Source organism: Mauremys mutica, chromosome 26, assembly GCF_020497125.1.
Source record: "Mauremys mutica isolate MM-2020 ecotype Southern chromosome 26, ASM2049712v1, whole genome shotgun sequence".
NCBI classification, from domain to species: Eukaryota; Metazoa; Chordata; order Testudines; family Geoemydidae; genus Mauremys; species Mauremys mutica.
In genome coordinates this window covers 11,702,322-11,718,557 of record NC_059097.1, presented here as the reverse complement: position 1 = coordinate 11,718,557, position 16,236 = coordinate 11,702,322, and the positions used below count along the sequence as shown (strand labels likewise).

The 16,236-nt window shown below is 46.2% G+C and overlaps 1 protein-coding gene across 1 annotated transcript in view; it reads left to right on the top strand.

Moving 5' to 3' along the window:
* LOC123356632 overlaps positions 1–16,236 on the top strand; it is a 1,710,063-nt gene that overhangs the window by 758,740 nt on the left and 935,087 nt on the right.

Sequence of the window (16,236 nt, the reverse complement as noted above, 5' to 3'; positions counted from 1 at the left end):
AAAAGGGAAGAAGGAAGATCCAGGGAACTACAGGCCAGTCAGTCTCACCTCAGTCCCTGGAAAAATCATGGAACAGGTCCTCAAGGAATCAATTCTGAACCACTTAAAGGAGGGGAAAGTGATCAGGAACAGTCAGCATGGATTCACCAAGGGCAAGTCATGCCTGACTAACCTAATTGCCTTCTATGATGAGATAAGCGGCTCTGTGGATGAGGGGAAAGCAGTGGATGTGCTATTTCTGGACTTTAGCAAAGCTTTTGATACAGTCTCCCACAGTATTCTTGCCAGCAAGTTAAAGCAGTATGGGCTGGATGAATGGATAGAAAACTGGAGTAAGGTGGATAGAAAACTGGCTAGATGGTCGGGCTCAACGGGTAGTGATCAATGGTTCCATGTCTTGTTGGCAGCCGGTATCAAGTGGAGTGCACAAGGGTCGGTGCTGGGGCCGGTTTTGTTCAATATCTTCATTAACGATCTGGAGGATGGTGTGGACTGCACCCTTAGCAAGTTTGCAGATGACACTAAACTGGGAGGAGTGGTTGATATGCTGGAGGGTAGGGATAGGATACAGAGGGACCTAGACAAATTAGAGGATTGGGCCAAAAGAAATATCATGAGGTTCAACAAGGACAAGTGCAGAGTCCTGCACTTAGGACGGAAGAATCCCATGCACTGCTACAGACTAGGGACCGAATGGCTGGGCAGCAGTTCTGCAGAAAAGGACCTAGGGGTTACGGTGGACAAAAAGCTGAATATGACTCAACAGTGTGCCCTTGTTGCCAAGAAGGCTAATGGCATTTTGGGTTGTATAAGTAGGGGCATTTCCAGCAGATTGAGGGATGTGATCATTCCCCTCTATTCAGCACTGGTGAGGCCTCATTTGGAGTACTGTGTCCAGTTTTGGGCCCCACCCTAGAAGAAGGATGTGGATAAATTGGAGAGAGTCCAGCGAAGGGTAACAAAAATGATTAGGGGGCTGGAGCACATGACTTATGAGGAGAGGCTGAGGGAACTGGGATTGTTTAGCCTGCAGAAGAGAAGAATGAGGGGGGATTTGATAGCTGCTTTCAACTACCTGAAAGGGGGTTCCAAAGAGGATGGATCTAGACTGTTCTCAGTGGTAGAAGATGACAGAACAAGGAGTAATGGTCTCAAGTTGCGGAGGGGGCGGTTTAGGTTGGACATTAGGAAAAACTTTTTCACTAGTAGGGTGGTGAAGAACTGGAATGGGTTACCTAGGGAGGTGGTGGAATCTCCTTCCTTAGAGGTTTTTAAGGTCAGGCTTGACAAAGCCCTGGCTGGGATGATTTAGTTGGGAATTGGTCCTGCTTTGAGCAGGGGGTTGTACTAGATGACCTCCTGAGGTCCCTTCCACTCCTGAGATTCTATGATTCTATGAATCACAGCAATGTTCAGGTTACTGCCAGTCCCAAAGGACCAGTCACTTCCTTAGGTCAAATGACTCTTAGATCTTCCAACAAAGACAACACTTGTAGCCAGTCCTGTCATAACCTGTATTAATATTTATTTAAAAGGAAATGAGAGTTGTTTACAAAGTTAAAGCAGGTAATCCTAAAGATGCAGATGAGTTACAGTCTGAAATTTCAAATGGTAATAGAAGCTTCTATATTAAACAAGCTCTGCATATTCTTTAGGACTAACCCCGGCTAGGCAGCTGGGGATCTCTTGCTGATGCGTAAAAACTTTGCCCCCCAGAGTCCAAACAGCATACTGATCATCAGTTCCTTCTGTATGGGGTTTTTCATCCCCTTCCTGCCATGTGCTCTGTCCTGGAAACTCAGCTAATGGAAAGTCAAGAGCACAACAACAGTCTTGTGTCTTCTTTAACGTCCCATAATAGTGTCTCTGGTGTTGATGGACCTTTCCTGCCAGGCAGGGTGTAATGCATTCGGTTGCCAATCAGCACTTCACCTAGGTAAAGTCTCTCTCCTGTCTGGTGATTTACAGAGCCGCAGAGGCTCACAATGCAACTAGTCAGATATTAACCCAGGCAGCAACTCACAAGCATTTAATGAAGTCTAAAAATGTTCTTATAATCCTAATACCTGTTTTAACAATACTAACACAGGTGAGTCAGACTGATTCCACTGTGTGTTTGTCCATGTTCAGTTAAGACACAAAGGCTTGTGTAAGAGCTAACACCTCATCTGCCAGTGTCACAGGCAGGCTGGGCAGGGATGGTGTCTCTAGCCTCTGTTTCCAGAAGCTGGGAATGGGTGACAGGATGGTCAGTTGATGGTTACCTGTTCTGTTCTTTCCCTCTGATGCACCTGGAATTAGCCACTGAGCTAGATGGACCATTGGTCTGAGGCAGTGGGCAGCTCTTATGTTCACAGTCTGTATGAGGAGTATCTACTCATTGGGACTCACTGGGGAGCCACAGAAAGAAACAAGATGTGCTGAGGCAAGAAGGCCCAGTCTCAGAGCCCCCGGGGTCACGCTTCCCAAAAGTTAAAACTAGGCCCAGCCCATGAAAGGGGCACTCCCAGGAGAGACTGTATAAAGGCTAAAGCATCAAACAACTTAGTTAACCTGAGAGAGCTGCCTTGGGGACAGTGACAGGGAGAATCCCCCAGAGTGACTCCTTTGATTCTGCTCTTCTCTGGCCTTTTTTCATAGAACTGGAAGGGACTTTGGGAGATCATCTAGGCCAGTCCCCTGCACTCAAGGCAGGACTAAGTATTATCTAGACCATCCCTGAGGTGTTTGTCCAGCCTCCTCCTAAAAATCCCCCATGATGGAGATTCCACAACCTCCCTACGCTATTTGTTCTGGAGTTTAACCACTCTGACAGTTAGGAAGTTTTTTCCTAATCTCCATCCTAAATTGCCCTTGCTGCAATTTAAGGCCATTACTTCTTGTCCTATCCTCAGAGGTTAAGAACAATTTTTTCTTCCACATCCCTGTAACAACCTTTTATGTACTTGAAAACTATTATCATGTCCTCTCTACTCCTGACTAAACAAACCCAATTTTTTCAATCTTCCCTCATAGGTCATGCTTTCTAGACCTTTAATCATTTTTGTTGCTCTTCTCTGGACTTTCTCCCATTTGTCCACATCTTTCCTCATATGTGGCACCCACAAATGGACACAGTACTCCAGTTGTGGCCTAATCCGCACAGAGTGGAGTGCAAGAATTACTACTTGTGTCTTGCTTACAGTACTCCCTCAAATACATCCCAGAATGATGTTTGCCCTTTTGCACTGTTGACTTATACTTAGCTTGTGATCCACTATGGCCCCCAGCTCCCTTTCCGCAGTGCTCCTTCCTGGGCAGGAATTTCCCATTTTGTACATGTGCACCTGATTGTTCCTTCCTAAATGAAGCACTTTGCATTTGTCCTAATTGAATTTCATCCTATTTACTTCAGGCCTTTTCTCCAGATCATTTTGAATTTTAATCATAGAATATCAGGGTTGGAAGGTACCATAGGAGGTATCTAGTCCAATCCCCTGCTCAAAGCAGGACAAATCCCCAGACGGATTTTTTCCCCAAATCCTTAAATGGCCCCCTCAAGGATTGAACTCACAGCCTTGGGTTTAGCAGGCCAATGCTCAAACCACTGAGCTCTCCCTCCCTGCCTATCCTCTAAAGCACTTGCAACCCCTCCCAGCTTGGTATTGTCTGCACACTTGGTAAGTATAACAGAGGATGTTACTGGGAGGGTTTCACCGTGTCTCAGAGGGTTACACCCTGGTGGGAGGGGGCTAGGCCTGTACTGGAATAAGGTTACTCTGTGCTTCATAGTGTGGCAGAACCTAGAGTGTCCATTAACAGGGAAAAATCAGGGGGGAATCAGCATGTGGAATGGACAAAAGCCCCCTCTGCATTCTCTCACATTGCCCTTCTCGTCCTGGCAGGCTACAGATTAACGTCCTCGTTTTGCTCCAGATCATTTCATCCTCCCAAAGGGAAGGAAATGGCTGCAATGGAGCTGGCTCAGGTAAGGGATTACCAGGGAGCTGGTGGTGGGTTCTGCTTGGAGGGAGAGGAGCAGTACGTGCGTAGGAGGGTAGGAGCTCCTGGAGGTGGTGGGAGGCAGGAAATATCTCGGGTGGAGAAAGGGAGGGGACAGGATGTGACAAACCTGCTGAGACTTGTGTACTCTAGGGTGTGATGGGTTGTCACCCCGGGGTGCAGTCTGGGAGGGCTTCTGGGAACCGCTGTGCCCTCTAACCCTCAAGCTGGGCTGGCCCTTCTCGCACTGCTTTGCTGGAGATTCAGCCAGCCTCTCCAGGTCTTGTTATCACCCAACACGACAGCAGGTGGCACCATGCAGCCAACTAAGCTACCTGAGTGCTTTACCTAAGCCACTCAAGGACAGATAGACGACAGCAGCCAATTTCCCAGCTCCTCAACCTTGCACACCTGCTGTAGTATAAATTTAGAATTATACCATCTTATAGTGCACAGGGATCTGTATAATGTAAGCTCATTAATATAGTTCGCCTTCCCCTCGATGTGGGAAAGATGTGCACAACAAGCCTGTGCTAACCAAGCTCAGCTTTTCCCCAAACACTTCACTCAAAATGCACTGATTAAGATAAAGCATAAAACAAGTTTATTAATGGCAGAAAGGTAGATTTTAAGTAATTATTGTTAGAACAAAAAAGGAGCCGGTTGATCCAGAGGCGGATATGAATACAGGCTTCTTTATTGCGTTACTTGTTCCCCTTGACCCAACTATCGAGTAAGCACTGGATTAGTTACATCACATGCCTTTTATCTAAGTTTGTATGTAAACACCTACATCCGTTACAACACCCCAAAACCCCTTATTAAGTAGTAGAAACACTCATACAATTAGTATACCCACCCCTATCCACTATCACAGTATCATAGAGGTGTTTTTACCTTGAAAATACCGTTCTTTGCAATAACGTGTTGCCACAAATTTCCCTAAACAGCAGTTCTCGGGGTATGGAGGAAGGGTCAATGAGCAGTTCTCGGGGAGGGAGGGAGGAAGGGGCCATAAGCCAGGGCTTGTTTATGTAGCTGGGAAAGGAAGGGAGGGGGAGGTAACATTTCTTTTATTTTCTTTCACACAAAGGACGTTCATTCCAGCAACTACATTTCTCATGCAGCTGCATCAATGTCAATTCTTACAAGCAACAGAGAAAGGAAAAATATGGCAACTTATTTGTTAAGCAAAGAATTACTGCCTGCTTATGCCTTTGTCCCCAGTGCATGTCAGCACATTAGCAGCTTCCCAGCTGTTTTACTGAACCCTAACGTATCCCAACAATTCTAAGTGATAGCAAACAGATCAAAGCCGATTACTTAGCAGATAACCAAAAACTCAAACTAAGCCTAACATACTAGATGGATAGAATTTGAATTAGCAATTTCTCACCCTGACTGATGGTACAAGCAGTCCCCCAAGTTTCCATACACAAGCTAGAAATCCCTTTACCCTGGGAGCAGCAGTTCCCCCAGTTCAGTCTTTGTTCCTCAGGTGTTTCCAGGAGTTCTCTTGTGTGGGGAATGAGGCCAAGAGATGACGTCACACCCCACCTTATGTAGCTTTTCCATATGGCAGGAACCCTTTGTTCCAAACTCAGTTCCCAGTCCAGTTTGTGGAAAAATACAGGTACCAAAATGGAGTTCATTGTCATGTGGTCTAGTCACATGTCCTAGCATGTCCTGCTGAGTCATAGTAGCCATGACTCATAGGCTGGCTGAAACAATCACAGGAAGGCTAAGCTCTTCCACGGTCCATTGTCTTTGTTGATGAGCCATCAGCTCTGTCTGGCTTCTTCATTGTTGTACCTGAAAGACTTGTTGTGGGTGTTACCCAGAGTAAGCACATTTGAAATACAGATACAGAGTCAATATCCATGACTTCAAATACAAACATGATCCATACACACAAATAGGACAATCATATTCAGCGCATGACGCATCTTGCACAAAATGCATCATAATTATGTCCTAATCATATTATAACCATACCACTATGCTGAATATGGGGTGTAGTGTCAGATAGGGCCTAATTTCAAGGCACGGGATTTGAGAATGGAACTTCTCCTCTTTGTGGAACAGGAAATAACCCTCTAGCCAGGGCTGGGAAAACTTCCCAGACTCCCAGTGCTGGAGCCTGAATCTACTGCCACTTCATTAGTTACCACCACCTGCAATCTTTGTGATACTGCAAACTTGATCCATGATGATTTTATATTCTGTTCTAGGTCATTGATAAGAATGTTAAATAGCACATGGGCAAAAAGCAATCCTTGTGGGAACCCGCTAGAAATAAATCCACTTGACCATGGTTCCCCATTTACAATCCCAGTTTTTAATCTATTTAATGTATGCTGTGTTTATTTTGTATCATTCTAATTTTTTAGTCAAAATATTGTGCTGAATCAAGTCATATGCCTTATAGAAGTCTAGATATATTACATCAATAATATTAGCTGAAACCAAACTTTTGATCTCATCTAATAAGGATATCCAGTTAGTTTGATAGGATCTATTTTCTCTAAAACTTTGTTAATAGGTACTAATTATATTACCTTCCTTTAATTCTTTATTATCGAAATCCAGTATCGACTGCTCCATTATTTTGCTCAGTATTGATATCAGACTGACACTCTTGTAATTAGCTGGGTCATCTCTTTTACACTGTTTAGTATTGGCACAGCATTAGCTTAATTCCAGTCTTCTGGAATTTCCCCAGTGTTCCAAGTCCTAATTACAATCATCATTAATAGTCCACCATGCTCCTCCCACCAGGTCTTTAAAAACTCTTGGATACAAGTTATCTGGACCTGCTTATTTAAACATGTCTAACTGTAATAGCTGCTGTTTAATGTCCTTGTGAGTTCTTGTTGGAATGGAAGGAGTGTCGTCAACATCTTATGATACGAGTACAGCATCTGTTTTTTCCAAATCCAGCAGAGAACACTTATTGAACACTTTTACCTCTTCTGCATTATTTTTGATAATTCTGCCATTTCCGTCTAGTAATTTATCACTACCATTGTTAGGATTAATATACTTTTCAAAACTTCCTTCTTATTTTCATTGATTGGTCATTGATTTCTGATAGCTTCCTGTGACGAGGCGGTTCTGGCAGGACCCAACTGAGAGTGCCAATTCAGGACCACTTGCTCAAACAGGGCAGTCACAGCCCTAGGCTGGGGTTTTTCACCTCTAAGGCAAACCAAACCAGCCAGACAAAAAGGACTTCGGTTTCACCCCACTGGCTAACCACAAGTCACACAAGCAATTTCCTTAGACACGCCAGTCTCCCAGTATCACCACCAGTGCCACCCGTCCCAGGGAGGAATGGTTATGAAAACCAACACCCCAATAAAAGAAAAAGGTTCTTTCGATTCCAAAGAATCAAGCCCCAGACCCAGGTCAATATACACATCAGATCTTACCCACAAATCACGCTGTTGCCAATCCTTTAGAATCTAAAATCTAAAGGTTTATTCATAAAAGGAAAAAGGTAGAGATGAGAGGTAGAATTGGTTAAATGGAATCAATTACATACAGTAATGGCAAAGTTCTTAGTTCAGTGTCGAAGAAAAACTTAGTTCTCGCTTTTTGTTTGGGTGCAGCAAAATCAAATACTTTATTATAACTCCAGTAATTACCATGGAGGGAGAGAGTGCCATAGGACACAGGGTCCTGGACAGGTCTCTCAACTGGTAAACAATTACATCAAGCCTTTATACCTTTATTACAGACAATTTCTAGCAATCATGGAGACAGTAAAAAGCAACAAATACATTTTGTTTATACATAAGCTTTTCTGCTATCTCACTAGAAAAAACAAGACTGCATATTGCAAGGTCGTAATAACTGTCTCACAGTTCACTCTGTCTTACATTATCTTGCTTCCACAAATCTTACGTCACCAGGGTCACAGGTAGCCTAACTAATGCTAACTAACATTCATTAAGATCTCTTCAAAACCTTGTTAATTATTTACTGGCTTCCACATCAGGCTTGTAGCAGTGATGGCATAAACTGCAGGTTCAAATCAAGTCTCTGGAGAACATCCCCCACTGGGATGGGTCATCAGTCCCTTGTGTAGAGCTTCAGCATGTAGCAAAGTCCCTCCAGAAGTAGAAGCAGGATTGAAGAAAAGATGGAGATGAGGCATCAGCCTTATATAGGCTTTTCCAGGTGTAAGAACCTCTTTGTCCTTACTGTGGAAAATTACAGCAAAATGGAGTCTGGGGTCACATGGGCCAGTCCCTGCATACTTTGCTGAGTCACAAGGCGTGTCTGCCTTCTCTCCATGGGTCAGTTGTGTAGCTGATGGTCCTTAATGGGCCATCAAGCAGGCTAGGCAGAGCTAACACCAACTTGTCTGCGATGTCTCCCAGAAGCACAGCACTAGCTTGAAATACAGACAGTATAGAGCCAATATTCATAACTTCAACTACAAAATGATACATGCACACAGACAGCATAATCATAATCAGCAACCCATAACCTGGTCTTAGACACCTCATATGACCCCCTTTACATCAGATTTGGTGCCATTACAGGACCTTGGTTGCAACCCATGTTCTATAAGGTCCCAATTCATATCAATAACGTCACACTTAACATAAGAACATAAGAAAGGCCGTACCGGGTCAGACCAAAGGTCCATCTAGCCCAGTATCTGTCTACCGACAGTGGCCAATGCCAGGTGCCCCAGAGGGAGTGAACCTAACAGACAATGATCAAGTGATCTCTCTCCTGCCATCCATCTCCATCCTCTGACGAACAGAGGCTAGGGACACCATTCTTACCCATCCTGGCTAATAGCCATTTATGGATTTAGCCACCATGAATTTATCCAGTCCCCTTTTAAACATCGTTATAGTCCTAGCCTTCACAACCTCCTCAGGTAAGGAGTTCCACAAGTTGACTGTGCGCTGCGTGAAGAAGAACTTCATTTTATATGTTTTAAACCTGCTGCCTATTAATTTCATTTGGTGACCCCTAGTTCTTGTATTATGGGAATAAGTAAATAACTTTTCCTTATCCACTTTCTCAACATCACTCATGATTTTATATACCTCTATCATGTCCCCCCTTAGTCTTCTCTTTTCCAAGCTGAAGAGTCCTAGCCTCTTTAATCTTTCTTCGTATGGGACCCTCTCTAAACCCCTAATCATTTTAGTTGCCCTTTTCTGAACCTTTTCTAGTGCTAGAATATCTTTTTTGAGGTGAGGAGACCACATCTGTACACAGTATTGGAGATGTGGGCATACCATGGATTTATATAAGGGTAATAATATATTCTCAGTCTTATTCTCTATCCCGTTTTTAATGATTCCTAACATCCTGTTTGCTTTTTTGATCGCCTCTGCACACTGCGTGGGCATCTTCAGAGAACTATCCACGATGACGCCAAGATCTTTTTCCTGACTTGTTGTAGCTATATTAGCCCCCATCATGTTGTATGTATAGTTGGGGTTATTTTTTCCAATGTGCATTACTTTACATTTATCCACATTAAATTTCATTTGCCATTTTGTTGCCCAATCACTTAGTTTTGTGAGATCTTTATGAAGTTCTTCACAATCTGCTTTGGTCTTAACTATCTTGAGTAGTTTAATATCATCTGCAAACTTTGCCACCTCACTGTTTACCCCTTTCTCCGGATCATTTATGAATAAATTGAATAGGATTGGTCCTAGGACTGACCCTTGGGGAACACCACTAGTTACCCCTCTCCATTCTGAGAATTTACCATTAATTCCTACCCTTTGTTCCCTGTCCTTTAACTAGTTCTCAATCCATGAAAGGACCTTCCCTTTTATCCCATGACAGCTTAATTTACGTAAGAGCCTTTGGTGAGGGACCTTGTCAAAGGCTTTCTGGAAATCGAAGTACACTATGTCCACCAGATCCCCCTTGTCCACATGTTTGTTGACCCCTTCAAAGAACTCTAATAGATTAGTAAGACACGATTTCCCTTTACAGAAACCATGTTGACTATTGCTCAAGAGTTTGTTTTTCTATGTGTCTGACAATTTTATTCTTTACTATTGTTTCAACTAATTTGCCCGGTACCGACGTTAGACTTACCGGTCTGTAATTGCCGGGATCACCCCTAGAGCCCTTTTTAAATATTGGCGTAACATTAACTAACTTCCAGTCTTTGGGTACCGAAGCCGATTTAAAGGACAGGTTACAAACCTTAGTTAATAGTTCCGCAACTTCACATTTGAGTTCTTTCAGAACTCTTGGGTGAATGCCATCTGGTCCCGGTGACTTTTTAATGTTGAGTTTATCAATTAATTCCAAAACCTCCTCTAGTGACACTTCAATCTGTGACAGTTCCTCAGATTTGTCACCTACCAAAGCCAACTCAGGTTTGGGAATCTCCCTAACATCCTGAGCCGTGAAGACTGAAGCAAAGAATCCATATAGTTTCTCCGCAATGACACTTCCCTTACCAGTTTTCTACAATTCTGACCTTCTAACTCAGGGGTGAGCAACCTTTCAGAAGTCTTCATTTATTCACTCTAATTTAAGGTTTTGAGTGCCAGTAATACATTTTAACATTTTTAGAAGATCTTTCTCTGTCTATAATATATAACTAAACTATTGTTGTATGTAAAGTAAATAAGGCTTTTAAAATGTTTAAGAAACTTCATTTAAAATTAAATTAAAATGCAGAGCCCCCCGGACTGGTGGCCAGGACCTGGGCATTGTGAGTGCCACTGAAAATCAGCTTGCGTGCTGCCTTCAGCACCCGTGCCATAGGTTGCCTACCCCTGTTCTAACTAATATTCTTTACTACTGACTTCCCTTTTCTTTCTTATATTTTATTTGGAGAGTGTTTCCTACCAGGGAGCTATTAGTAGGGTCCAGAGCCAGCCCCATCTCCTATATCAAGCTCTGGCTAGTAGGTATGTGATAAATGTGAAGACCCTGCCTCCGTCTGTCAGCTGGGAGACACAAAGGTTCTCTCTTTCTACCCTCTGATGCCGCCTGTCTGTTCTAGGCAAGGTGGGGTGGGACTCTGTTAACATGTGCCTCCCGGGGCTTCCATTTACCTGGTGCTGCTGTTCCATGAATAGTGGGGCTGTGAGTGGGGCAGCAGGTACTGAGTGTTGGACTCTTGCTCTTTCAGGGGCCGGTGACCTTCGAGGAGGTGGCTGTGTATTTCACCAAGGGGGAATGGGCACTACTGGACCCTGTTCAGAGAGCCCTCTACAGGGATGTCATGCAGGAGAACTATGAGACGGTGACCTCGCTGGGTAAGGAGTCCTGTCCCCTGGGTTATTAGAAGCTGTGTGTTCTCTAAAGAACCTGAGCAGTAATAACTTTATACCTTTATTCATCATCCAAGTTTTGACAAGTTTTCTTGTCCCCCCCTTTTTTGCCTCATCTCCCACCCACTAGTACCATTTTTGGACATGTGCCTTTTTGGTGCTGTCAGTCATTTTAAAATTGCATTGAATGTATCCTTATTGGCTACATTCATAACTACATTAATCACTGTAGCTTTCATGCCTTTTCCTCATTTTAAGAGGAAAATATGCTTCCTGTAGAATTCTAAATAAAGTAAATAGGTGTGTGACTCATGCATGGCTTGTGTGACAGTCAGATGAGCTCTTTTAGGAGAGCGTGTAATGTTGCCGTTCAGGATCCCATGGCTGAAGGCATAAGCGAGTCGTGGGAGGGACGGAGATGGGTGGTAGTAGATATGCCAGGACATGGGGCGGGTGTGTGCAGGGTTAGAGCTAAGAAGCAGCAGGGAGGTAGGAGGCTGTGAGAGACGAGGAGAAAATACAAGAAGTTCTCAAGTTGCCGGGAGGTGGTGCTTGCTGAGAGTAATGGGAAGAAGGGGAGGGGAGTGTGGAGGAAGGGCACCCAGAAAGTGGGCTGGGTGGGTCAGTGGGAGGGAGGAGAGGTCTGGGGATCTGGAGCTGTGGGGAATCCCAGACCTTTAACCCCAAATCCCTACCGAAGCCTTGTTGCTTTAGAGCCTCCACTCCAGTTTTATTTCTGTTCAGTTTCACTTTATTATCCATTTTTTCCCCAAATATTATTATTTTAACACTTGACCTCCCTCTCCCACTCATTACCCCCCTCCTCACATAACCTCCCCATCTCCTATGCACAGCGACCCCGGCCACCGATCCTGAGTCCTTGCTGCATCCTCCCTCCTATAGCAGGGCCCCTACCCAGGCACAAAGGGGCACTTCGTCGATGATGTCACAGGGTTGTATAGTCTGTACAATTTTTACACCTATAAGATTACATATTCCGAAGCCCTTCACACCAGTCGGGCTTATCTCTATACGCCGATACAGTCTGTTCCCTTCCCAGCTCTGATGCCGCAGAGCCTTGCCTGTGTCCCTGTTCCCGTTCTCCCCCTAACCAACATTCGACATTCATGGGGCCTCATCTGGAGCACTGTGTCCAGTTTTGGGCCCAACACTGTAAGAAGGATGTAGAAAAATTGGAAAGCATCCAGCGGGGGGCAACAAAAATGGTTAGGGGACTGGAACACATGACTTCTGAGGAGAGGCTGAGGGAACTGGGATTGTTTAGTCTGCAGAAGAGAAGAATGAGGGGGGATTTGATAGCTGCTTTCAGCTACCTGAAAGGGGGTTCCAAAGAGGATGGATCTAGGGGTACGTCTTCACTACCCGCCGGATCGGCGGGTAGCAATCGATTTCTCGGAGTTCGATATATCGCGTCTCATCTAGGCGCGATATATTGAACTCTGAACACGCTCCCGTCGACTCCGGAACTCCACCACCGCGAACGGCGGTGGCAGAGTCGACGGGGGAGCCGCGGACGTCGATCCCGCGGCGTGAGGACGGGTAAGTAATTCGAACTAAGGTATTCGACTTCAGCTACGCTATTCGCATAGCTGAAGTTGCGTACCTTAGATCGAACTCCCCCCCCCCAGTGTAGACCAGGCCTAGACTGTTCTCAGTGGTAGCAGATGACAGAATAAAGAGTAATGATTTCAAGTTGCAATGGGGGAGGTTTAGGTTGGATATTAGGAAACACTATTTCACTAGGAGGGTGGTGAAACCCTGGGATGGGTTCCCTAGGGAGGTGGTGGAATCTCCTTTCTTAGAGGTTTTTAAGGTCAGGCTTGACAAAGCCTTGGCTGGGATGATTTAGTTGGGGATTGGTCCTGCTTTGAGCAGGGGTGGGACTAGATACCTCCTGAGGTCCCTTCCAACCCTGAGATTCTATTATTCCAATTTCCTTCCCCCCTCCAGTTTGACCCCATTTATAGAGTAATATTCTCAGCTATACCTTAACCAATCATTGTGCTGAAATTTAACTAACCAATTCTGACATATTGTGACATAATTCTCTAACCCAGGCGTCGGCCACCTTTCAGAATTGGTGTGCGGAGTCTTCATTTATTCACTCTAATTTAAGATTTCATGTGCCAATAATACATTTTAACGTTTTTAGAAAGTCTCTTTCTATAAGTCTATAATACATAATTGAACTATTGTATGTAAAGTCAGTAAGGTTTTTAAAATGTTTAAGAAGCTTCATTTAAAATTAATTAAAAATGCAGAGCCTTCTGGACCGGTGGCCAGGACCTTGTCAGTGTGAGTGCCACTGAAAATCAGCTTGTGTGCCGCCATAGGTTGCCTACTCCTGCTCTAACCAATTATAAACCAGTACCCTAATTAACTTACACCTGGCAACATTAATTATACAGGAGAGAGAAACAATTAGAGAACCAGACTGATTAACAATGTAAACGTGGTGGCCATAAAGATAAAGCAATACAGAAATGAGGGTTTCACAACCGCAACCATTGATAAGTGATTTCTTGCCAGACAGAATGCTATCAAATTAAGGTTTCTTTAACCATCTTAAGATCCAGACAGGACTGTCTTCCTAACAGCCCAATAGCACCTTATTTCAGTGTGACGGGTTTGGGATGTGAGGATGTGACCCTTCGCTTCCCAGCTTATGGCTGCCCCTGCTGCTTAGCCAAAGGCCTTAGCCTAAGAACAAGGCCTCAGACTATCCTAGTGAGAAAAGGCCCAGACACAGGCAGATTGTGATTTTGATTCTTTGTTTTCATACTCCTGTAACTAGCTACAGGGCCGCCCAGAGGGGGGGGGGGCAAAGGGGGCAATTTGCCCCGGGCTCCGCAGGGGCCCCCAAGAGAACAGCTGAGGCTCCCGCCTCCGCCCCGCTCCTGGAGGCCTAGCGCATCAAGAGGCGTCACCGGACAGCGCCGCAGCGAGTCTCTGGCGGGGCCTCTGAGCCCCGCCCCGCTCAGAGCCGCATGGTGAGGGGGCGGGGCTGGGAGCTCCGGGCTGAGCTCAGCTCCCTCCGCTCGGCGTGGAGCTCACAGCCCCGCCCCCTCACCACGTGGCTCTGAGCGGGACGGAGCTCAGGCCCCGCCGGAGACACGCTGTGGCTGTTCAGCGAGGCGCTGAGACTCCAGGTGAGGAGGGAGCCGGGGGTAAGAGGCTGGGGCCAGGGGGGTTGGCTAAGGGGCAGGGAGTCCTGGGGACAGTCAGGGCACCGGGGGGGGGCAGCAGAGGTTGGGGGAGCGGTCAGGGGGCAGGGAATGGGGGGGTTGGATTGTGGGTGTTCTGGGGGGTGGTGGATAAGGGTCAGGGCCGCCCAGAGGGGAGGGAAAGAGGGGCAATTTGCCCCGGGCCCCACAGGGGCCCCCACGAGAGTTTTTCGGGGCCCCTGGAGCGGGGTCCTTCACTCGCTCCAGGGGACCCGGAAAACTCTCACGGGGCCGGGCCCAGGAGCTTCTTCGCTCCCGGTCTTCGCCAGCGGGGGGGGGTCCTTTCGCTCCGGGGCGGAAGGACCCCCCACTGGCGAATTACCGCCGAAGCGGGACCCGGCGCCGACGTGCAGCCCGGTCTTGGGCGGTAATTCGGCGGCGGGGGGCCCTTCCATTCCGGGACCCGCCGCCAAAGTGCCCCGAAGACCCGCGGCGGGGACCCCCCCCCGCCGCTGAATTACCGCCGAACACCAGGCTGCACTTGGGCAGCGGGTCCCGCTTCGACGGTAATTCGGCGGCGGGGGGCTCCCGCCGCGGGTCTTCGGGGCACTTCGGCGGTGGGTCCCGGAATGGAAGGGCCCCCCGCCGCCGAAGACCCCGGGCCCCTGGAATCCTCTGGGCGGCCCTGACTAGCTAAGTGATAAAAATACACCTAAGTTCTTAAAATATAGGCTTTGCAGGCAGACCTGAATATCGCCATTCTAACAGGGTTCTACCCCTTCCCCCATGCTGTGTCTGTCTTGTCTATTTAGACTGTAAATTCTTCAGAGCATGGGCCATCTACTATTCTGCATTTGTACTGTGCCTAGCACAACGGAGACACACTGTTAGTTGGTCCTTAAGCACTAAGGTAATGCGTATGATTAATAATAATAATAACTCTCGTGCCACTTTGAGCCAAGGAAGCTGGCCTTGGGATGTTACTGCTTAAAAATAATCTGAGCTTAAAACCATGGACTATTCTTTGTGACAAGTATCCCACAAATTCCACTGACCTCCCTTGTTTTCTTTGTCTGGCGTAGGGTTTCTAAATTCCAAACCTGATGTGGTCTCACAGCTGGAACAAGGGGAAGAGCCGTGGGTCCTGGACCTCCAGAGTTCTGAGAAAGAAGTGCTTCCAAGAGCTGCCTGCAGAGGTGAGGACTTGGTTAAAGCAAGTCAAAAACTCTCCGTGAATACAGGAAACATTCGGGATGCCCTACAAAGACCCTGTGAGCTCTCCAAGTTCAGGATTGTTCCCTGCAGATGTGGAATAATTAGGCAGATGTCACTCATGGCTTCCCACCTATCCTGACTAACAACTGTCAGCAGATCCCTACCTGATCCCACTTTCCCCTGCATGTTCTGGTGAAATGCAGACCAAAACTGATCCCTTCCTCTCTCCTCTGGGGAAAATCAGCTCCTGATAGGTTTGATCTCTCCTGCACATATTTTGGTTTGTTCATCCCTTTTAAAATTCCTGTCTCTGAGTTTTCCTTTCTCTCAGGCACAGGGAGTGACCTATGTCTGGATTCTCTCTGTCTCCCATCAGGTGATAGGATGGTGCGTGAGAATGAGGAGCAGAAACCCCAGCAGGAAGATGCAGAGCAAGGAGAACCACATGGGACGTTATCAGGAAGACCCAAAGGGAATGTTTCCAGGAGTTGTGCACTCCGAGAAACAGTAAAAGCCTCTGAGACTCAGCGGAGGCCAGAGGAGAACTTCAGTAGCCACTCAGACCTTATTACACATGA